The sequence below is a fragment of the Pelophylax lessonae genome, assembly GCF_965119305.1.
Source record: "Pelophylax lessonae genome assembly, chromosome: 11".
NCBI lineage: Eukaryota > Metazoa > Chordata > Amphibia > Anura > Ranidae > Pelophylax > Pelophylax lessonae.
In genome coordinates, this window is record NC_138778.1 from 179905993 (window position 1) to 179929604 (window position 23612).

Here is a 23612-nt window from a genome sequence, read left to right on the forward strand (position 1 = left end):
GGTCCAGGGGTACGGAGGCTGTGTAATGTAAAGGGTTCCAATGGGGGGCTGTGTAATGTAAAGGGGTCCAGGGGTACGGGGGCTGTGTAATATAAAGGGTTCCAATTGGGGGGCTGTGTAATGTAAAGGGGTCCAGGGGTACGGGGGCTGTGTAATGTAAAGGGTTCCAATGGGGGGGCTGTGTAATGTAAAGGGGTCCAGGGGTACGGGGGCTGTGTAATGTAAAGGGGGTCTTCCTACATTTTACTCGCAGTTATTACTGCAGTCCTATAGATTTTTTTTCTGCATTTTCTGAAAGCGCACCAAAAGTCTTGCATGCTGCATCTTTGGCGCGCTTTCAGAAAACAGGAAAATAATTTTTGGGGGGGGGGAGCGACACCATGGTTTACTGCACCAGGTGACACCAACCCTAGTGACACCACTGGCAGTAGCACACAGTAAGTATGCCACTGCCAGTTACATGTATTTCTGTCTGGCGCCTCAAGTCAATCAGCGCCGTTTTTGCAGAGGAGGAGGGGCCTGGTCGCCGGGTCAATGTGCGGTTCGTCGCCTGCACGCCGGTGGGGGGGGGGGGGTGCCAGATATAGGATCCGCCCCGGGTGCCAAATGCTCTAGGTACGCCCCTGCCTTGAGGCTGCCTATAATTTTAAAGGGAGCCTTAAAAACGTTTGAGAAACACTGCCTTAGGTGACCACTGCCATATGGCCTCAATTGTTGAGCTCCCAAGTATATGGGTCCCCTTGGGTTACCGCTAGCAACAACAGTACCTTTAGACATGTTTTTCAAGTGTGAGCACCTCAGACAAGAGCCAGTCCAGTTTCTTTGGTTTTTAGGGTTTATTTGAGAACTTGGATGGGAGAAGGGAGATGTGGGATACTCCAACAACTGAACTATGCACAATTAGGCAGGGACACTGAATAATGCTGCTTGACGCTATCTTCACTGATGCTGGTTAACGCTTCACTGATGCTGGTTAATGCTTCACTGATGCTGGTTAATGCTGACTGATGCTGGCCTCAGCAAGGCCAGTTACTAGGACTTCACCTCTGACTGTGGAAAAGTCCCTTTGAGCTCCCCAGAATACTCCTTCCTGAGGTAGCTGACTTTAAAGCAAACTCTATTGCTGAACACTTCAGGGCCCTTCCTGGCGCCCCCCTTTACTCCCCAAACTCCAGGGCTTTGTTCCTTGGTATCCCCTTTACTGTACACTCCTGGTTAGCTGGCTCCTGGATCCCCTTTGACCTCACTGGAGTGGTCCCCTCTCTTAGTCAGACCCCTGAGCAGATCTTGAGTACTCACGACACTGTTTTTCCTGAAGATCTCTGCCCAGCAGCTCCACTCTTGACCAACTCTAGATCTCATCTGCCCAGCTCAACCTTCGGTCCCTAGGCCGACTGCCTGGACCACTTTCTCACTGTTACAGGAGGAGAGACAGCCATCACCTCCTCCTGGGACTGGTGCTCTCGCCAAAAGACACTCTGTCACATGCTCCCTCAGGATTTTCTTCCCAGGATGAATTGCAGCAATGCCTGCCCACTGGGACAGTCATAAACCCTGGTGTGCGATTGACCAGGTTTCCTCCACTGTCCAACAAGGACACGGCTCACAGCAGCGGTCCAGTGCATCCCTGTTCTCCGTTTCAGGGAAGTTTTGCCTGAATTAAGACCTGAAACTGAGACAAAGGTGCACAGGGCCCCTGTGCAATGCGCTTTGCGGCCGTTCTGGAGATGTATAAACTGGCTCCATTGAGAGCCGAGCACAGCCTCCTGTCATGTGAATTGGATACGGGGAAACCCACATCCAACTTGCATCAGTGTGAACCCAGCCTAAGTGTCTTACATCCCACAGCTTCACATCTTTGATTCTATCTTTTGACAAACTTAGTTTACCTACTGCCCATGAGGATTGGGCCAAGCTAACAGTTCCCTAATGTAACTCTAAGGCCCCTTTCACACAGGCGGACCGTTCAGATCTGCCTGTCAGTTTTTTTTGCGGATCTGAACGGTCCCCCCATGCATCCCTATGGGGCATCGGATGTCAGCGGAGACATGTCCGCTGACATCCGATCTGATCCGTCAAATCTGGACGGATGGAAACCCTATTTTCCATCCGTCCAGCGGATGAGATGGGATGGGATGGGAAGGGTCTGACGGTCCGTTCCCATCCGATTCCCCCATAGAGATGTATGGGGCTCTGACAGCTGTGTCTCCGCACACAGCGCGGAGACACAGCTGTCATTCTCCTGCTCAGGTGAGATAAACGGAATCCGCCGACGGAGCAAGTAGTGTGAAAGAGCCCTAAATGCAGTGTTCTGCTTGGTACTCAAAACTCAAGCAGCTTGGATATATTGCAAAACCTCTTCAACTTCACAGCTGAATATGAGCCTGAATAACCACAAGCGCTTGCGATAAATGACCACAAGATGATGCTGGTGTGACACTGCAGTCAAACAGCCATACACTGTATAGCAAGCATGTCCAGAAAACACGTCCAAAGGCTTAAAAACCATTTAAAAGAGTTTATTAAAAAAAAAAAGCATAATAAAAATCCAGTTTCTTGAAAAAATACTGCTTAAAAGTTCACCTCGAGAGGTGTATAAGCAGGCACAGGCTACATAAATTAAAGCTGCAAAGGTGGAATAAGGTCGCATTTCAGCTTAATTAAACGCCAGCCATCAGGATGGTTGACCCATTATTTCCTGCTACACGTCTCATAGTTATGACAGACTTTAGCGCCTGATTTACAGTTGAATGACAAACCACTACTAGAAATACCATGGCCTGGAAGAACGAGAACTTTCCTTCTCTCCGGCCACAGACTTTATACTTTGGGTGGTTAGAACAACTTTTATGCCCACTGAAGGCTGTGGATTCACCCCACAATGGCTCATACATCAATATAAAAGCATATGAGCAGACTGGAGTGCTTTGGGTGACACATTTCTGCTCCCTGCTGCAGTTTGTCAGATTTATTTATTTGAGGCAATTGGATCCCTCCCTTCCTGTCCCTAAAACTCGCACAGAAAGAAAGTTGTCACCATAACAGGAAGGCATAGGTATTCGTTAAATAGAAAAAATGTGCATCGCTAGTAATGAATATGTATAAACAAATAATACATGAGAGTCCAAACATGAAAGTCCATCAAAAAAATCCCAGGTGGATGATTAAGATGAAATAAATCCAGGAAAAAAATATAATGATCTTAATGTGCAGCAAATCCCAACACCAGTGAAGATAAAGTGAATTGCGCTCACCAGATGGATGGGACCCAGATACCATATAGCATAAGGGTCAAACAGGCTAACAGGGGATGTTTGAAGAATGTCCCAGCTGGATTCACCGACCTCAGAGATTTCCAATTGGATCAGCAACGACTATGGACACTCCAGAGCTCAACTCCAACATGGTTGTAGATAAAACCAAAAAAAGGGGGACAGACATAGTGTAATACTACTGGGTAAAATTTATTAAAAATACAGCGGATACACTTACAAACATCCATAAGTAGTATGCATGTCAGGTATATATAGCGGGGCTGACTGTAGTCCTCTTAACGCGTTTCAGCATAGATGCCTTTCTCAAAAGATAATGCCAGCCTTAAAATACCTACTATATATAGAGTATTGGATGATTTGCTCCATCTGAGGAAAAATCGACTGTATGGACCGCATGGAAGCATGTAATAGCGTCGGCGTGCGCTCCAAGCCTCGCTCTGATGGCCCGCCAATAGCGTGACGTCACTTCCGGGACGCGGCGGAAATGACGTTGTTGGAACACACCGGAAGGCAAGCTGGTGGTTCGAGACTCCAATTCGTGGTGTACTTCTGTGGTAACTCCCAAAGTCAACAGGAAGTGACGATCAAAAGACCGAATAATCATATACATATATGCTATCACATTCCGGACCAAAGAAGTACGCCACAAATAGAATCTCCAGTGACTTTCAAATCAGGGGGACAAAGATAATAAAAGTGAATTCAATATTTAATAATAATGAGTTAAGAAATACTAAAATGTTGAATAAAATAAGTAAATGAAAAGGCCAATTAAAGGCATATGACATGTAAAATCATGTGCAATATTACATGACAAACTATTCATAAAATACAATCTAAAAAAATTAAAGATATAAAATACATAATAAATTCACATATGAATAAAATGTATCTAAAAGCTAAAAAGAGGAGAGAAATGGGAACATTAAGATTAGGGAATAGATATATGAGTGTACAAATCAAGTTGTGTTGATAAAAGCATTTATGTACCACTCAATATTTAAACCATATGGAAAATATGATTTTAAAGTATAGATCCAGTAAGTTTCTCTCCGGGAGACACCTCAAATTTTTGAACCACCCCTCCACAGAGATACATACTGGTCAATAATCAAAAAAGGATTTTTTTGGTGAAACAATAAATAATGTTTGGATACATTATGTTTGTCCTTGCCTGTACTTGTAATATGCTCATTGACTCGTACATTGAAAGATCTGATAGTACGCCCCACATATTGTTTTTTACATGGGCAAGTCATTAAATAAACCACATGAGTAGTGACGCATGTCGCAAAGAACTTGATTTGATATACATTATTGGTAACTGTAGATTGGAAAGATAAAAACTTCCTCCTTTTATCACAGTTATATTCACAAACCCTGCATCTCCGACAGGGATAAAAGCCAATAAGATCTGAAAATAATTTTTTTTGGCTTAGTCAATGCATCTGGTATATTAGGGGCCAACTGCCCTCTTAATGCAGGGGCTCCCCTAAAGGTAACAGATGGCCGAGCAGGTAGAACAGAATTCAAAACGGGATCATTTTTAAACACGTCCGAATGTTTTGAAAAAATCTTTTTAATCAACCCGTGCTGTGTGGAAAATTCGGTGAAAAAAGACCATTTAACAAAATTGGACTGATCTTTGTTTTTTGATCCAGATAGTAATTGTATCCTATCATTCTGTGAAACCTCCATAATAGTAGATTCAAGGGCATCAGGGTTGTAGCCCTTAGTCAAAAATCTACCCTTCAATATTTGGGCTTGTTGGAGGAAATCGTGATCTTGGGTGCAATTCCTCCTGAGCCTGATAAATTGGCTCTTGGGTATTCCATTCAACCAAGATTTATGGTGACAACTGTCGGTTGGTAGGTAGGAATTGCGGTCCGTATCTTTAAAAAATGTACTGGTAACAAATTGGTTGTTAACCAATGAGATATTTAGATCAAGAAAATGGATGTTATTTGGGCTATGTTCATAAGATAACTGAATACCCCTCACATTGCTATTTAAGAAGGCCATAAAGACCTCCAAAGATGGTAGGTCGCCCTTCCATAGGAAGAGGATGTCGTCTATATAACGCATCCATAACACCAATTCAGGTGCATCATATGGATAGACGACATCCTCTTCCCATTTGGCCATAAAGAGGTTGGCCAGGCTGGGGGCGAATTTCGCCCCCATGGCAACCCCTCTTTGTTGCAAATAAAACTCGTGGTTAAACCAGAAATAGTTGCGTCCTGTGGCGAACATCAACAAATCTAGGATGAAATCTCGATGAAGAGAGGTAATAGAATTATCTGTTTTTAAGTAATGTTCCACAGCCTCAAAACCAAATTCATGTGGGATACAGGTATAGAGGGAGGTGACATCTGCTGTCACCAGAAGATGTTCACCCTCCAACTTGGTGTTCCCAAGGATGTTAATAACATCCCCTGTATCCTTGATGTAAAAGGGAGTCTGAGTTACTAGAGGCTGCAAATAAAAATCTATACATTTACCAATCCTAGATGTAATAGAATTGATGCCGCTAACAATAGGATGGCCGGGCGGGTGGACTTGGTTTTTATGTACTTTAGGGAAGTAGTACATTATAGGAATGCGGGGAGCAGTAGGAACCAAAAATTACTTTTCTTTTTTATTGAGAATATTCCTCGCATAGCCCTTTTCTACCAACTTGACCAGTTCACCCTTAAAAGAAGAAGTAGGATTATTTTGTATTTTAATATACGTATCCTGATCACTTAAGATCCTATTAATTTCCTCATAATAGTCCTGTTTGTCAAGGACAACGATTCCGCCGCCCTTGTCAGCAGGACGTATTATGAGTTCTTTCTGTTCACATAAAGATTTTAAACCTTTTCTCAATTGAGGTTGTGTATAAGGTTTTTTTACAGGTAAATTAGACAGATCTTTAAAGACCAAATCCCTGAATACCGCCACTGATGGAGCAACCGGACCAGGGGGGTTGAACAGAGATGGATTGGATAATCCCAAATGTTTAATGGAGGAAATGTATTCTCGAGATGTATCAGTTCTAGGGTTAGAAAGGATATATCTCTGGACATTTATTTTCCGCACAAATTTGTGAATATCAATAAATGTGTTAAATTTATTGATGGGTTTAGGTGGAGCGTATTTCAATCCTCTATCCAAGGTGAACAACTCATCAGAAGTAAGTTCCACCTTGCTGAGATTGAAAATGCCGGAACCAATTAAGTTTTTATTCTTTTTCCTTTGGATCCGCCACCCCCCTCTGGTGCCTCGCTTGACTCTGGACCCCTTTTGCCCTTGTTGTACTGCCGAGGAAAATCCCAATTCTGACTGGGTCCTGGGTGCGGTTGGTTATAATTAAAGGGTGAACTATTTTGGTGATCATATTCACCCTCATGGGGTCGGGAGTGATCATCCCTACGTGGTGGTTGTCTCAAAGGGGAAAACCTATTATGTGTATTCACATTATACTGATTATGATACTGGTATTCGTTTACACATGGTCTAGGAAAGTGTTTCTCAACCTTTTTTCAGTCAAGGCACCCTTCAAAATTATGGACAATATCGAGGCGCCCTCCACAATTATAGACAGTCTTGAGGCGCCCCATTCTAAAATGAATGCAGCTCCCTCACTTTTTTTCTATCATTTAACTAATGATACCTCAAAGCTGATGGGGAGAGGCAAGGGAGGGTCAAACAAGGATGATATGAAGGCAACTGACATCCTCCTTATCAACCGATGATGCCATTGGTCGTTAGGAGGTTGGCGGCTAGAAGGTTGTAATGGTGTACAATGAAAACCTGTGGCGTTGTGTAACTAAAAGGCAGGTCTCATCATCCACCCACTGCCTTGTATACAATTTTGGGGCAATTTTTAGGCATTTTCCCAAGGCACCCCTGAAGAAACCTCAAGGCACTGGGCACCCTGGTTGAAAAAGGCTGGTCTAGCACTCCCCCACTCTACTACAATAAATTTGTATCCTTCCTTTCAATAAATATTGATCTGGCCTTAAAGAGGAAGTAAACCCTCCTCTGACACTTTTACCTATAGGTAAGCCTATGATAAGGCTTACCTATAGGTACTGTAAATATCTCCTAAACATGTACCGTTTAGGAGATATTTACCTTACATGCAGCCAGTGACGTCACTGGCGCATGCGCTCTGAAGGAACGGCCGCTGGTGCAGTTTCTTCAGTGCCCCGTGCCGTGACTGTCGGCCCCCGCGCGCGTGCGCGGGAGTGACGTCACATCGGCTCCGGCCAATCAGATGGCCGGAATGCCGCGATCCCGGAAGACGGGCGACTGGACATGTCGCCCGTCATACAGGTGAGCGGGCGGCACGGCGGGGGCTCATTCTAAGGTATTTCATAATGAGCTAGTATGCGATGCATACTAGTTCATTATGTGATTCTCTTACAGGTTGGAAAAAAAAAAAAGTAATATGGGTTTACAACCTCTTTAACCCACTATCCAGAGCAATGGTGGATACAGACTCCAATAAATATTGTCTATAAGGATTTAGAAACTCTGAAGTGTCACCATCAAAGAGATTCCTTCTCACTTCCTGGGTAGGCTTCTGCATTTAAAATGTTGTTTTGGCAGATACTTGCCTTGAAGGCCTTGTATTGTCAGATGAAGGTTAGTGTGACCCAGGAATATGGTGTTCAGAAAAATACCTGACTCACCGTACAGAATACACCCTACTCAGTCAAGGAATCACCTGGGTATATGGGCAGCATAGCCAGATATCACCAAACCCTACACAGCCAGGTGACCTCATTTTAGAAGGTACCATGGTCACTGCCAAAAACTCACCTGTTGATGGGGCAGCATGTCCAGATACCACCAGGCTCTACGCAGTAGGTCTGACCATCATAACAAGCATGTGGAGCATCACACCAGACAGTCCAGGGGTGTTACTGGGGTAGCTGGCTTATCAACTGGTTTGTTTTTTATATATTTAATTAGCAAAGACTCTGGAGAATAAAATGTCGGTCATTGCAATATTTTTTGTCTCGCGGTATTTGCGCAGCGGTCTTTAAAACGCCATTTTTTGGGGAAAAATTTTGAAAAATCACATTTCACTGCATTTAAAAAATACTAAGCAGTAAAGTTAGCCCATTTTTTTTGTATATTGTGAAAGATGATGTCACGCCGAGTAAATAGATACCCAACATGTTACGGTTTAAAATTGAGCCCCGTGGAATGGCGACGAACTACGGTCAATAGAGATCTCAATAGGCGACGCTTTAAATTTATTTAACGGTTACCAGTTTAGAGTTAGAGTGTAGCTCTTTTTTTTAAAATTATTGCTCATGCTCTGGCGATCGCGGCGATACCTCACATGTGTGGTTTGAACAGTGATTTCATTCGTGGCTCGACTTCCATGTACGCTTTTTTTTTGTGCGCAAGCTAACGGTGACGGGGGCTAAATTTTTTTTTTTTCCTATTTATTTTATTTTATTTTTAACTTTATTACAGGTTTTTAAAAAAAAAAAAATCTGATCACTTTTATTGCTGTCACAAGCAATGTAAACATCCCTTGTGACACTATGCAGTGACAGGTACTCTTTATGGAGGGATTGAGGGTCTAAAAGACCCTAGACCCCTCCACTACACTTCCCTGTATGCAAAACGCCGAAAACTGCGTTTTTGCATACAGCCGTTTTTTAAATTTGCCGCCTTTTGCGGCACAGTAACCCGGAAGTGACGTCATGGATGCCGCCTCCGTGTTACGTCATCGGAGACCTGATCGAAGCCGTTTACGGCATTCATCGGGACTCCATCCAGCCGGCGGACGTGCCGCCTGGGTGCTCGGGGCTCCCGGTGGGACGGGAGCCCCGAGCAAAGTCACGGAAGGCAGCGGGAGGGGGGGCGTCCCCTCCCGCTCTCCCGGGTAACGATCGAGCGGCTCCCAAGCCGCATCGGTCGTTACCGACGGAAAGCCGACGGTTGACACTAAACCACGGTAACTGGGATGGTGTCTTTAGCTTGAGGCATCATCCCGGTATAACACCGCAAAGTCTACCGATGTAAATATATGTTAGTATGCGGTAAGTGGTTAACCACTTCTGGACTGGAAGGTTTTACCCCTTTAATGACCAGGCCATTTTTTGTGATTCGGCACTGCGTTACTTTAACTGACAATTGTGCAGTCGTTCACCGCTGTATCCAAATAACATTGATGTTCTTTTTTTCCCACAAATAGAGCTTTCTTTTGGTGATATTTGATCCCCTGTGCGATTTTTATTTTTTGCGCTATAAACAAAAAAGAGCGACAATTCTGGAAAAAAAAAACAATATTTTTCACATTCTGCTATATAACATTCCCAATAAAAAAATGTAAAAATCTAATTTTGTATTCTGCTACAGGTTTTTGGTAAGAAACATTTCCAATAAGTGTATTTTGATTGGTTTGCACAAAGGTTATCGCGCCTACAAACTAGGGGAAAGATTTATGTCATTTTTATTTATTTATTTTATTACTAGTAATGGTGGCAATCTGCGTTTTTTAGTGGGACCGTGACATTGCGGCGGACAGGTCAGACCCTAACTGACATTTTTTGGGGGGACCAGTGACATTACTACAGTAATCAGTGCTAAAAATATGCACGGTTACTGTAACTAGTAAGTCTGAATCCTCTTATCTCTTCTTATACATAGAGAGACTAGATGAGTCTCCTCCCACATACTGTCCCTGGCTCCACCTCCCACACAAACTGATTGGTTCATAGAACCTTCACTAAAATGGCAAACCGCCCACAAGTCCTGGTCCAGTGAGCAGCAGTCATTGGTTGCTAGGGATGGTGGCGCCGCTAGCAACCAATGACCTCACGTGCGTGCCTGGTGTCCTGAAGCATGTTTCCCTTCCCAGGTCCCACCTCCTGCCTGCCAGAGTACAGAAACTTCTCCTACAGGTACACTGAACACTGTGATGGGGGAACTAATCTATGGGGGAACTAATCTATGGGGGAACTAAACAGTGATGGGGGAACTAATCTATGGGGGCACTGTGATGGGGGAACTAATCTATGGGGGCACTGTGATGGGGGAACTAATCTATTGGGGCACTGTAATGGGGAACTAATCTATTGAGTCACTGTAATGGGGGAATTACACTCTGGGGGCATTCTTATGGGGCAACTAATCAATTTATTTATGGGGGTATTATGATGTGGACAACTGCTTTATGGGGGCACTGTGATTGGACAACTGCTTTATTGGGGCACTGTGAAGGGGGCAATTTATCCATGGGGTGCTGTAATGGGGTAACTAATGTCTGGGGGCACTGTGATGAGGCAACTGATCCATGGAGTTAGTGTGATGGGAGCAACTAATCTATGTGGGCATTCTGATGGGGCAACTAATCTGTGGGGTACTGCTACAAGGGGGCACTGTGATGAAGGGCAACTAATCTGTGGAGGCACAGTGATAGGGCAACTAATCTATGGAGGCATTCTGATAGGGTAACTAATCTGTGAGGGTACTATGATGGGGCAATTTATTAATGAGGGAAACTAATCTATGGGGGATTCTGATGGGGCAACTAATTTATGTGGACACTGTGATGGGGGCATCTAATCTATGGGGGCACTGTGATGGGGCAACTGATCACTGGGGACATTGTAATAGGGCAACTAATCTATGGGGCATTGTGATTAGGCTATTGCTATATGGGGCTACTGTGATGGGGCAACTATTTTATGGGCATTGTGATGGGGCAACTTACCTATGGGGCACTGTGATTGGGGCAGCTGATCTATCAGGGCATTTTGGAGGGGTAACTAATCTAAGGGGGGCACTGTGATGGGGCAACTTGTCTATAGGCACACGGGGATGGGGCAACTGATCTATATATATGTACTCTGATGGGGGCAACTGAGCTACATATGTACTATGATAGGGAAACAAATCTATGTGGGCAGTCTGATGGGGCATCCAATCTAAGGGGGCAACTTAGCTATGGGGGCATTGTGATGGGGACAAATAGTCTATGGGGACACTGTGATGGGGGAAACTAATCTATAGGGTCACTGTGGTGGGGGCAACTAATCTATGGGGCACTGTAATGGTGGCAAGTGATCTATGTGGACTCTGTGATGGGGCAATTGATCTATATAGGCACTCTAATGGGGGCAACTAATCTATGGGGGTAGTCTGATGGGGGTAACTGACTTATATCCTTACTCTAATGGAGCAACTGATCTGAGGGTGTACTTTGGTAACGGCATCTAATTTACGGGAGGTACGCTGATAGGGGCAACTAATCTATGGTGGCTATCTGATGTGGGAAGCTGATATGAGGGTATTCTGATTGGGGTTCCTGATGTAAAGGGGCACTGTGAAAGATAACACCTGCTGTAAGGGGGCACACTGAAGGGGGTAACTAATCCAATGGGGGTGCTTTGTTTGTGACAACCAATGTATGAGAGTATTCTGTTTGGGGTTTCTTACTTATGGGGGTATACTGGGAAGGGGGCACTCTGTTATGTAAGGGGCCACTCTAATAAGAGCAGCTGATCTATGGGGTGGCTGATTTAGGTGTATAATTATATAGCAATTGATATATGGGGGCACACTGATGGGGGCGACTGATATATGAAGGTATTCTGATTGGGGTTCTACAGTGGGGATCGAAAGTTTGGGCGCCCCAGGTAAAAATTTGTATTAATGTGCATAAAGAAGCCAAGGAAAGATGGAAAAATCTCCAAAAGGCATCAAATTACAGATTAGACATTCTTATAATATGTCAACAAAAATTAGATTTTATTTCCATCATTGACACTTTCAAAATTACAGAAAACAAAAAAATGGCGTCTGCAAAAGTTTGGGCACCCTTCAGAATTTATAGCATGCACTGCCCCCTTTGCAAGGCTGAGACCTGCCAGTGTCATGGATTGTTCTCAATCATCGTCTGGGAAGACCAGGTGATGTCAATCTCAAAGGTTTTAAATGCCCAGACTCATCTGACCTTGCCCCAACAATCAGCACCATGGGATCTTCTAAGCAGTTGTCTAGAAAACTGAAACTGAAAATAGTTGACGCTCACAAAGCTGGAGAAGGCTATAAGAATATAGCAAAGTGTTTTCAGATGTCAATATCCTCTGTTCGGAATGTAATTAAGAAATGACAGTCATCAGGAACAGTGGAAGTTAAAGCAAGATCTGGAAGACCCAGAAAAATATTAGACAGAACAGCTCGCAGGATTGTGAGAAAAACAATTTAAAACCCACGTTTGACTGCACAATCCCTCCAGAAAGATCTGGCAGACACTGGAGTTGTGGTACACTATTCCACTATAAAGAGATACTTGTACAAATATGGTCTTCATGGAAGAGTCATCAGAAGAAAACCTCTTCTACGTCCTCACCACAAAAATCAGCGTTTGAACCTTGCAAATGAACATATAGACAAGCCTGATGCATTTTGGAAACAAGTTCTGTGGACCGATGAGGTTAAAATTTAACTTTTTGGCCGGAATGAGCAAAGGTACGTTTGGAGAAGAAGGGGCACAGAATTTAATGAAAAGAACCTCTGTCCAACTGTTAAGCATGGGGGCGGATCAATCATGCTTTGGGGTTGTATTGCAGCCAGTGGCACAGGGAACATCTCATGAGTAGAAGGAAAAATGGATTCAATAAAATTTCAGCAAATTTTTGATGGTAACTTGATGCCATCTGTGAAAAAGCTGAAGTTAAAGAGAGGATGGCTTCTACAAATGGATAATGATCCTAAACACACCTCGAAATCCACGGGGGATTACATGAAGAGGCGTAAACTGAAGGTTTTGCCATGGCCTTCACAATCTCCTGACCTTAACATAATTGAAAATCTATGGATAGACCTTAAAGAGCAGTGCGTGACAGACAGCCCAGAAATCTCAAAGAACTGGAAGACTTTTGTAAGGAAGAATGGGCAAAGATACCTCAAACAAGAATTGAAAGACTCTTGACTGGCTACAAAAAGCGTTTACAAGCTGTGATACTTGCCAAAGGGGGCAGTACAAGATATTAACTCTGCAGGGTGCCCAAACTTTTGCAGATGGCATTTTTTTGTTTTCTGTTATTTTGAAAGTTTAACTTTTGTTGACATATTATAAGAATGTCTAATCTGTAATTTGATGCCTTTTGGAGATTTTTCCATCTTTCCTTGGCTTCTTTATGCACATTAATACAAATTTTTACCTGGGTTGCGCAAACTTTCGATCCCCACTGTTTATTTATAGGAGTGCTTTGATGGGGACAACTGATTTAAGGGCACCTGATATAAGGTGGCACTCGGACGGGGACACCTGATGTAAGGTAGCACTCTAACGGGGACACCGGATGTAAAAGTGTTACCTTGATTGGGGGTCACTGATCTAAGGGGATATTCTGATAGGTGTATCTCATATGTGAGGCACACTTATGGGGGCAACTGATATATGAGGGTACTCTGATTGGGGGTACATGATGTAAGGTGGTTCTATTTTCTTTTACTTGAAATGTGGATGTAATTGGCCGTCTTACATCTTGTTTCTTTTAAAGATAGTTTTTTTTTTTTTGTTTTTAGTTTTTTGTGGAAAACCGGAATAAAAGGGATCAGCCAGTGAAGGTGAAAGAGCTCAGAGTAAGGGAGATCACAGAAAGAAGAAAAAGGAGTGTCCAGAAGGCATAATCCAGGGCTTGGAGAAGACCAGCCAACTTGAACAGCTCCAAGGACAAGACACCACTGGAAGTTCTGAGGATCAGCACTAAGCAGCTGCCCCAGTAGGGGTAAAGCCTAATCTGTTTACATTGTTTTACTACAAGTCATCCCACTATTATCTGCTCCAGACTACCCTCCAATTTGGTCCACGTATACTTAAGTTCATTCTCCTGTATAGTTGGACAATAATACAGGTCATCCTCCATTCTACCAATACTCCAGGACACACTTTGGCCCAGTCTGCAAATACTACAAATCACCAGTTGTCAGAGTCATCAATAGGGGGGTACAGGCAGTACTTCCCATTGGGTCAGCAGGAGACACCAATAGAGGCTGTCTGTGGATAGGTGGGGACTGTCAGGTCAGCTTTCCAATGCACCATCATTTTCATAGCTGTCCAGCCTAGCCCTGTCATTTGTAGTTAAGCATTTTCTCACTTTCACATTATGGCTCAACACAGCTGCCAGCGATCCATGCAGCCAGCCAATCACAGCTCCCTTCTAATGGCTGCCGCAGGATGGACAAGCAGGAAAGTGTTGTGCTGGATGATCCTTCTACTGCATACTTGTTAGTTTTGTCTAGACCCGAGCAGGGCCGGACTGGCCTACTGGGATACCGGGAAATTTCCCGGTAGGCTGGCAAGTCCCCCTGCCCTGGGACTGGCTGAGCATCAATTGCACCTGTAAAAAAAATGGCAGCGGTCGGGCTGACATGTACACTATGCATGCGCCGCTGCCGCTCAGGAAAGTCCATGCACGCTCGGCTATTCTGGGCCAGATGGCGAATGCGCGGTGATGTGATGTTTTAAATGTAAGGCGCCTCACCGATAGGTAAGGGAGACCTCTCCGCATCCCCTGCATCTCCCTTGGAGATGCAGTGCCACGGGCATGGTACAGGAGATTCTCCTGTACCATGCCCGCAGCACTGCATCTCCTGTACCATGCCCGCAGCCCTGCATCTCCTGTACCATGCCCGCAGCCCTGCATCTGCTGCACCATCCCCGCAGCCCGGCATCTCCTGCACCAGCCCTGCATCTCCTGTACCATGCCCGCAGCCCTGCATCTGCTGCACCATGTCCGCAGCCCTTCATCTTAACCTACAATGCCCGCAGCACTGCATGTCCTGCACCATGCCTGCAGCCCTGCATCTCCTGTACCATGCCCGCAGCATTGCATCTACTGCACTATGCCCACAGCACTGCATCTCCTGTACCATGCCCGTAGCCCTGCATCTCTTGCACCATGCCTGCAGCCCTGCATCTCCTGCACCATGCCCGCAGCCCTGCATCTACTGTACCATACCCGCAGCACTGCATCTCCTACACCATGCCCGCAGCCCTGCATTTCCTTTACCATGCCATAGCACTGCCTCTCCTGAACCATGCCCGCAGCCCTGCATCTCCTGTACCATGTCCACAGCTCTGCATCTCCTGTACCATGTCCGCAGCCCCTGCATCTCCTGTACCATGTCCGGAGCCTATGCATCTCCTGTACCATGTTTGCAGCCCCTGCATCTCCTGTACCATGCTCATAGCCCCTGCATCTCTGGTACCATGCCCACATTCTCTGCATCTCCTGTACTATGTCCGCAGCCCCTGCATCTTCTGTACCATGTCCAGAGCCACTACATCTCCTGTACCATGTCCGCAGCTTCTGACATGTCCTCCTGTACCATGTTCGTAGCCCCTGCATCTCCTGTAGCATGCCCGCAGCCTCTGACATGTCCTCCTGTACCATGTCCGCAGCCTCTGACATCTTCTGTACCATGCCCACATAGCCTATGACCACCTCCTGTACCACGTCTGCACTTCCACTTTATGCTTGGAGGTTGGATAGCGATGGCTTCTGTCATGTACTGCAACTTCATCACCCATTAAAACTCAGAACTGCATAATATCTGCTCCTATAGGTGTAAGCCAATTACAAATCTCATGAAGCCTGACTGGCTTCATGAGATATGAAATCCCCCACAATGTTGCTAAGAGAGGCCTACCTTTTACTGTCCATCTTCACTATCACAGAAGCAAGCTCTCAAACACTGAGCTCAGAGCTATTGTGTCAGGGAGGAAAATTGCAGGTGATGGTTTTTATATCAGAGAAAGAGCTCACTCCTGTGATGGTGGAGATGAGCAATAATGACTAGGCCTCACTTAGCAAAGTCCTGGGAGTATTTCAGTCATGCTTCGGGAGGTATGTAAATGGCCTACACGTATAGCAAGGGCGTTATTCAACTTTAGTCAGAGCTGCACAGTTTCCTTCTATCTACAAATACTCCTTACTGCATAGGCATTTTTGTTTTGTAAAGGTGAACAAACTCTTTAGTGAGTGGTGGTTTGGGGGGGGGGGGGGGGGGGTTGCCATACAAATGTGACACATTAGCCCCAGCCACAAGTGTAAGCGTAGGCCTCATGCACATGGGTGTCAAAAGCCTTTTGTCCAGATGTGTTTGGAGCTCATTTCTATACACAGCTGGAAGCATGTAATGCCTTTCTTTGGCTGAATATGGACACCTAGTCATTCCTCGGGGCTAGGTGCATACAGTCTAGCTTCAATATTGCAAACAAGAAATATGGGCTTCCTGGGACCATTTAGCCTGCTCTTCTGCAGCTAAAATACATGTACCTTTAGGCCTCATTCACACGGGCACTGTGGCCTGTAGCCCATGCATGGAACATGTGTTTATGTGGCTGAAGCTGTTAGGTGCTGTGTGCTGGAAGCCCATGTGAGTGTATGGGGTCGCAGCAGGTACATGGACACTGTTGATCGTCCTAATGTGACAGACATGTGGAGAGCTTCTCCCAATGTACACCCTCTGCTTTTGGAGCCGCTCACTCACACTCCTGTCAAATTGGGGCAAGCAGTTTATTTATATTACCAGATCAACATCTCCTGCATTAGGGCACATTCCCATGAGGCACAGACATGCGTCTCCTGTGCAGGGCTGTTTTTTACCGGCCCTGGGATGTACAGCTGTGTCGTGTATCCCTGTGCCAGTGTCCCCATTCATTTCTTTTGGGAGACGTGGCTGCACGGACACAGCCACTGTGACCTAATATAACTGTAGCACCCTCCTAGGTAGGTACTAGGTAAAATATATGTGTGGCTCTGTTCTGCTTATCAGGAGATCCTGATCTGTTAGTTAGCCTGTCACATGCTTCCAGGTGTGACTTATTGAGTCTGGGGAGTCTCCCCATTGTATCCAATGAGGGATCTTGTTGGACAGTGGAGCAAACCTAGCCAATAGCACACCAGGGTTTATGACTGTCCCAGTGGGTGGGCATTGCTGCAATGCATCCTGGGATTGGGAGTAAATCCTGAGGGGGCATGTGACAGGGTGTCTTTTGGCGGGAGCAATGTCCCAAGAGGAGGTGAACGGTTGTCTCTCCTCCTGCTGAAGTGAGGAAGGTGGTCCAGGCAGTCGGCCTAGGGAACAGGGGTTGAGCTGTGCTGAGAGGATCCAGTGTGTGCTGACTGAGTGGAGCTGCTGGGCAGAATTCTTTTGGAAAAACAGTATCGTGAGTACTCAAGCATCTGCCCAGGGGTCTGCCTAAGAGAGAGGGGACCACTCCAGAGAGGTCAAGGGGATCAGGGAGCCAGCTAACCCAGAGTGATATTGTAAAGGGGGTGCCAAGTTGTAAAGCCCTGAAGATTAGAGGATAAAAGGGGTGCCAGGAAGAGCCCTGCAATGCATTCTACATTACCAGTCAGCTACCTCAGGAAAGGAGTACCTTAGGAAGCTAAAAGGACTCTTTCACAGTTAAAGGTGAGCTAAAGTAAGCGACCGGCCTAGCCATGACTAGTTCCACATAGCGTTAACCAGCGTTAATCAGCATTTTCTATACAGTCCCTGCCTTTTTGTGCATAGTTCAGTTGTTGGAGTATCCCACTCATCCCTTCTCCTATCCAAGTTCTCAATAAAACCTAAAAACCAAAGAAACTGGACTGGTCCTTGTCTGAGGTAAAAACCCTTGGAAACATGCCTGAAGGTGCTACTGTTGCTAATGATAACCGAGGGGAATCCACACTCAGCAGCTCCCATGGGAGTAGTGCTACACAACATGCAGTTGTGTTCGTGCAGAGAGCATTGTGTTCATTTTCTTTTTACTCTTTATTTTCATCTGGTGATTCTGCTAATATCACAATTAGAAGCACCTTCTCCATTTTTCCACTTATCGTGCCAGAGTCTCCTTCTACTTCTGGAGTGCTGCTCTTGTGCCCTCTTGGCTCCAGCATACCCTTACCTTGGGTGGTGACCAAGAGTACCAGTATACAGGAGGTCCCTTTGATGCAAAAGAGCCCGTACAAACATTCCTGTTGCTAATAACACAATTCCTGGCCCTTTGTGTCCTCACTCATTTCTCCACTGTATCTATGGAAGGATCCAGGGTTGTCACCAAGGAATTAATGAGAGCAAGGATACCTTTCTTGTAGCTGTTGTTACCCAGGCTGAACTTCAAACATGTCTATGTTTGTTCATTATATGGTGGATTGATGGGGCTAGTAGTTTACACACTAAAGATAAGAATGTTTGTGCTTTTTTTTTTTTAACAGGAAGTGACAAGGACACAGCCTTTCTGGCAAGGTGAACCGATATTTTCTGTACTTGCTAAAATTCCACTTCCTGCCCGCCATATAGCAGAATGACGGCTGCAAAGTGGTTAAGTTATCCTGACTGGGCTTCATTTGACGTCCAACAGGATAAGCCTCATCGCGCGCACCCGCGAGGGTGCTCAGACCGGCGATCAGTGGTGCGGTTTGTCGCTCTAACACTCCGCATCTCCGGTCCTGGTAAAGAGCCTTTGACATAGGTTCTTTACCATGAGATCAGCTGTATCCAATCACAGCTGATCACAGGGTAACCAGGAAGTGCCGTTTATCGGCTTTCCTCAGTTCGCGCTGCCAAGGCGCGAGTAGAGGAGAGCCGATCGGTGGCTCTCCTCACAGGGGGGTCTGCACTGATAATCAGCAAATTGATTATCAGTGCCGACCCATCAGGGATGTCCACTAGAGCCCCACCAGGGATGTCAACCCATGCCTCTAGGGATGCCAACCCTAGGCCACCAGGAATGCCAATCAGTGCCCATTAGTAATGCCTGTCAGTGCCTGCTCATCAGTGCTGCCTATTAGTGCCATCAGTGCCACCTATCATTGTCCATCAGTGCCACTTATCAGTGCCCATCAGTGCCATCTATAAGTGCCCATCAGTGCCGCATATCAGTGCCACCTATGCCCATCAGGTCTGCATATCAGTGCCGCCTATTAGTGCCCATCAGTGTTGCATATTAGTGCCTCATCATCAGTGCCCATCAGTGCCACCTCATCAGTGATGCCTCATCGGTGCTCAGTGCAGGAGAAAACATACTTATTTACAAAATTTTATAACATAAACTAAGAAAAACTTTTTTTTTCAAAATTTTCGGTCTTTTTTTATTTGTTTAGCAAAAAAGAAAAAACCCCAGTAGTGATAAAATACCACCAAAAGAAAGCTCTATTTGCGGGAAAAAAATGATCACTTTTTTTGGGTACAGTGTTGCAGGCCACACAATTGTCATTCAAAATGCGACAGCGCTAAAAAATGAAAATTGGCCTGGACAGGAAGGGGGTGAATGTGCCTGGTGTTGAAATGGTTAAGTAAGTTAAGTTGAGCTGGGAATTTTCTTTGGTTTTATTTGACATGCGTCACCCTTCCATGTCCTCCTTCCTGGAAAGGCCAGTTATAGGTGAGGGCAGTGGCCATTTGTTTATACTGTTGGAATAGTGGTGAGGGGATGCACTGGACACTTTTGCTGCCATTGTACTATATGCTGGGTGTTCAGTTTGCCCTTTTTCCTTTAGTGAGGGATGGGCTCAATCCAGGCTCACCTGCCCTCTGCCTATCCATTATAATGCATCTGCTCCCACTGTGGAGGCTCTTAAAAATGTAGTTAGGACTGCAGATAACACTGGGGTGCCGTGAAGTGGCCTCTGCAGCTTATGCATGTATTTGCAAATGTGTGCAAACTAAACCCATTTTTACTGCATAATGATAGACAGGATAATTTGATTGGCTGCAGGCTGGTTGGCAAGTTGCGCTGGGAATTTTCTTTGGTTTTGTTTGACATGCGTCACCCTTCCATGTCCTCCTTGCTGCAAAGGCCAGTTATAGTTGGGGGCAGTGGCCATTTGTTTGTTCTACTGAAAAGTGAAAAACAATCACATCTAAAGACTGGTAAGATGCAATATTTGGGATTAGATATGTTTTAAAGTGACTGTAAACCTAAACATTTTTTAAAAATAATGTTATACTTACCTGCTCCATGTAATGGTTTTGCACAGAGCAGCCCCGATCCTCTTCTTTTCGGGTTCCCCCGCCGGCGATCTTGGCTTCTCCTCTTCTTGTTTGTGATCACTAGCTGTGCTCTGTGTGTCCATTGACCCGCCACCCCACTCACTGGCTGTGATCGACCTAAACCATGTGGGTTATGAAATGCCCAGAGACTGCAGATTTATATTTGTGTCATCCATTTTTACTCATTTATAATCTATTAAATCTTACTCTCTTTTCATCATCCAGTGGGGATTCTTTCCTTCTTTACTTGAAGTGAAATTTTCGATGGTGTGAACGCGGTCATAGGAATCTACTAATAAGGTAATAACACTTAGAAGTTGAATAAATAAGTCTAGAATTCTTAAATAAATATATCATGAACTTAAGCTGATCATAGATGGTTTGAATCACAGACAGTTAAGCAGGGAGCGGCCTAGATTCCATCCATCCATGGGCAGGCTGGTTGTACCCAAGTCTAGTGATCGACCGATATCGGTTTTTGGTTGCCGATACCGATATTTAGGCCAATTACATATGGGTATCGGCCGATATGCGCCGATATTTTCATACATTTTTTTTATTTGACAGGTACTGTTGTGGAGGGATCTGGGGGTCTAAAAGACCTGGCGCCAGACAGTACCGGAAAGGATGTCATGACATCACCTCCGGGTTTTTACTGGGGGGTCTTCGGCGGCCATGCAGGCTGGTTGCCCAGTGAGACAGGAGACCTGGGCGAACCGCGTAAGGTGGCGTGAAGGGGGGGGGAACGTCCCCTCCCGCTTCTTTTTGTCATTACAAGACAGCAGACCATCGGCTATGGATGCCGGTACCGGGGTGATGCCTCTAGCTGCAGGCATCACTCCGGTACAGCACTTTCCTGAAATATCGGTTCCGATATATCGGGGAAAGTTCAGATTGGCCCTCGATATATCAGCTTTGCTGATAATCAGTCAATCTATACCCAAGTCAATCCATTGATCGACGTCCGTACAACCAGCCTGTCGGATTTTGTGTATGCGATTACTGCCAGCAGCTATAGCCACCAGCAGTAATCAAGTTCAGTCTGCAGAACACTGACTGTTGATGGGGGAATCAAGCGATTTTCTTTCTTTCAACCTGTGGTTGCAGGAAAGAAAAATCTCATCATCTATGGCTTACTTAAATCATTTTCTTTATTTGATTTTTTATCTTGAATTCACATATCTTGCAGGCTGCTTTTTATTTCTGTGAATATGGCCTAATCTTTACAAAGGACTCAGCACAATATTATCTAGACATAAACAAACATATGAAAATCTGTAATATACAGTACACACAAACAACTTGGCCATTTAATGCACAATCATAAATTGTTTTATTATTATTTTATTTTATTTTATTATAATTTTTAGAGAAAGATTACAAGAAATTGCAATCACATCCATTATTGCACCTATTCTTTTATTACAGCATTAATCGTATACGTTTAGGTTACATGATGTAACCTTTAGAATGCTATTACTTTTGACGCATTACTATTAACATAAATGGCAGTCAAGCTTCATTACAAATTAGTATGATTGCCGTATCCATTTATAATTTGATTCTTTTACACATTTTACCTTTTGGAGTTTCCATTAGGTTTGTTCACCTCTTGGTCTTTTATTGCTGACCAGTCCATGATTCATTGGGGTTGATTTACTAAAGGGAAAAAGACTTTGCACTGAGCTCTGGAGCAACTGCACTTGCAGAGGGCACAGTCTATTTGCCTTTAGTAAATCAACCCCATTGTCTTGCATATCCAGACAGAGAACAAAAGTTCGGTATGCAGACATGAATCCTTTGGGGTTGATTTAATAAAGGCAAGTAGACTGTGCACTTCACAATGTGTGGTGACTTCCATCATCCATCCACATGCAAGCAAAAATGCAGTTTTCTTTATTTTCCTTGCATGTGATTGGGTATTCTTTGCGAAGTGAACCTTCATCTCATTTACTAAGCTCTGGAGCAATTGAACTTGCAGAGTGCAACTGCACTTTGCAAAGGGGCAAAGTCTATTTGCCTTTAGTAAATCACCCCCACTGTATAGTGAGCAAGAACCATATAAGAGAATTGCATGCAGCTGCGGCTGGTGCATTGGGGGTGCAGGGGCGCCGCCCTCCTTATCCATGCGTCCGGCCCCCTAATCTACATGCAGGGCGCCGGACACATGGATTCCAATGGGGTTTACTTTTAAGCACGTGATTAGAGCCAGAGACTCTAATAGGCTTCAAAAAAGGGTGGGCTCGGGCGCAGAGCAGAGGAGATGCAGGGGAAGCCGCCGCCGCTGCTGCTGGGGGGAGCCGCTGCCTGCCCTCCACGTCAGTCCAGGTGAGTGAACCAGAGACGGGGGGGTGGTGGTGGTATGTGTGCGAGCTGGTGTGGTTTGGGGGGGTATGGTGAGGTCCGTCTGCTGCCCCCGACCCATGGAGCACCAGCCGCGACTGATTGCATGCCTTTTTGTTGCCTTTTTTTATTCTTCTTCCGTCCTTTTAATCCTGAGAACATAGGAGACAGAGGGGTTGATTTACTAAAGGCAAATACCCTGAGCACTATAGTGTAGTTGCTGGAGAGCTTAGTGAATGAGGTAAAGCTTTACTTTGCAAAGAATACCCAATCACGTGCAAGGGGGAAAAAAAAAAAACACAGCATTATTGCGTGCAGGTGATTGGATGATGGAAGTCAGCAAAGCTTCTGCTCATTTACTAAGCTCTGGAGCAACTGCTCTTGCAGAGTGCATTTGCACTTTGCAAAGTGCACAGTCTATTTGTTTTTAGTAAATCAACCCCAGAGGATCCTTCTCTGCATAAAACTAATTTCATGGTAATACTTGGTGTCTTTGATGCAAAAACCTTGATAGAGGAGAAATAAGCCAAAAGTCAGCGGCCGTGTCAAAAGAAACATCTCTGGGGTCAGATGAAGAAAAAATTAAACTGCTACAAATAGGAACCATGACAGATATCACCATGAACCAAGGGGAGCTTTTTTCACACAGGAATACCATCCGCTGACATCCGATTTTCTTCCTTTCAGTTCTGTTCCGTTTTTTGGAACGGAACAGAACCCTATTTTTTCCTCCGTTAAAAAAACGGAAAGGAAGCAAAATCGGATGTCATCCGCTGACATCCGCAATGCCCATAGACTTACATTATGTCCGTATATCATCCGCAAACGGATGGGATGATATGCGGACATACGGAGCGGATGACAAAAATGTCATCCACTCCGTGGAAAAAAAAAGGACCGGAGCGGAGCCAGAAAACTGAACGGCCGTGTGAAAGAGCCCTAAGGATGAGGGGGAAATCAAGTCCTCTTTTTCATTCAACCAACTGG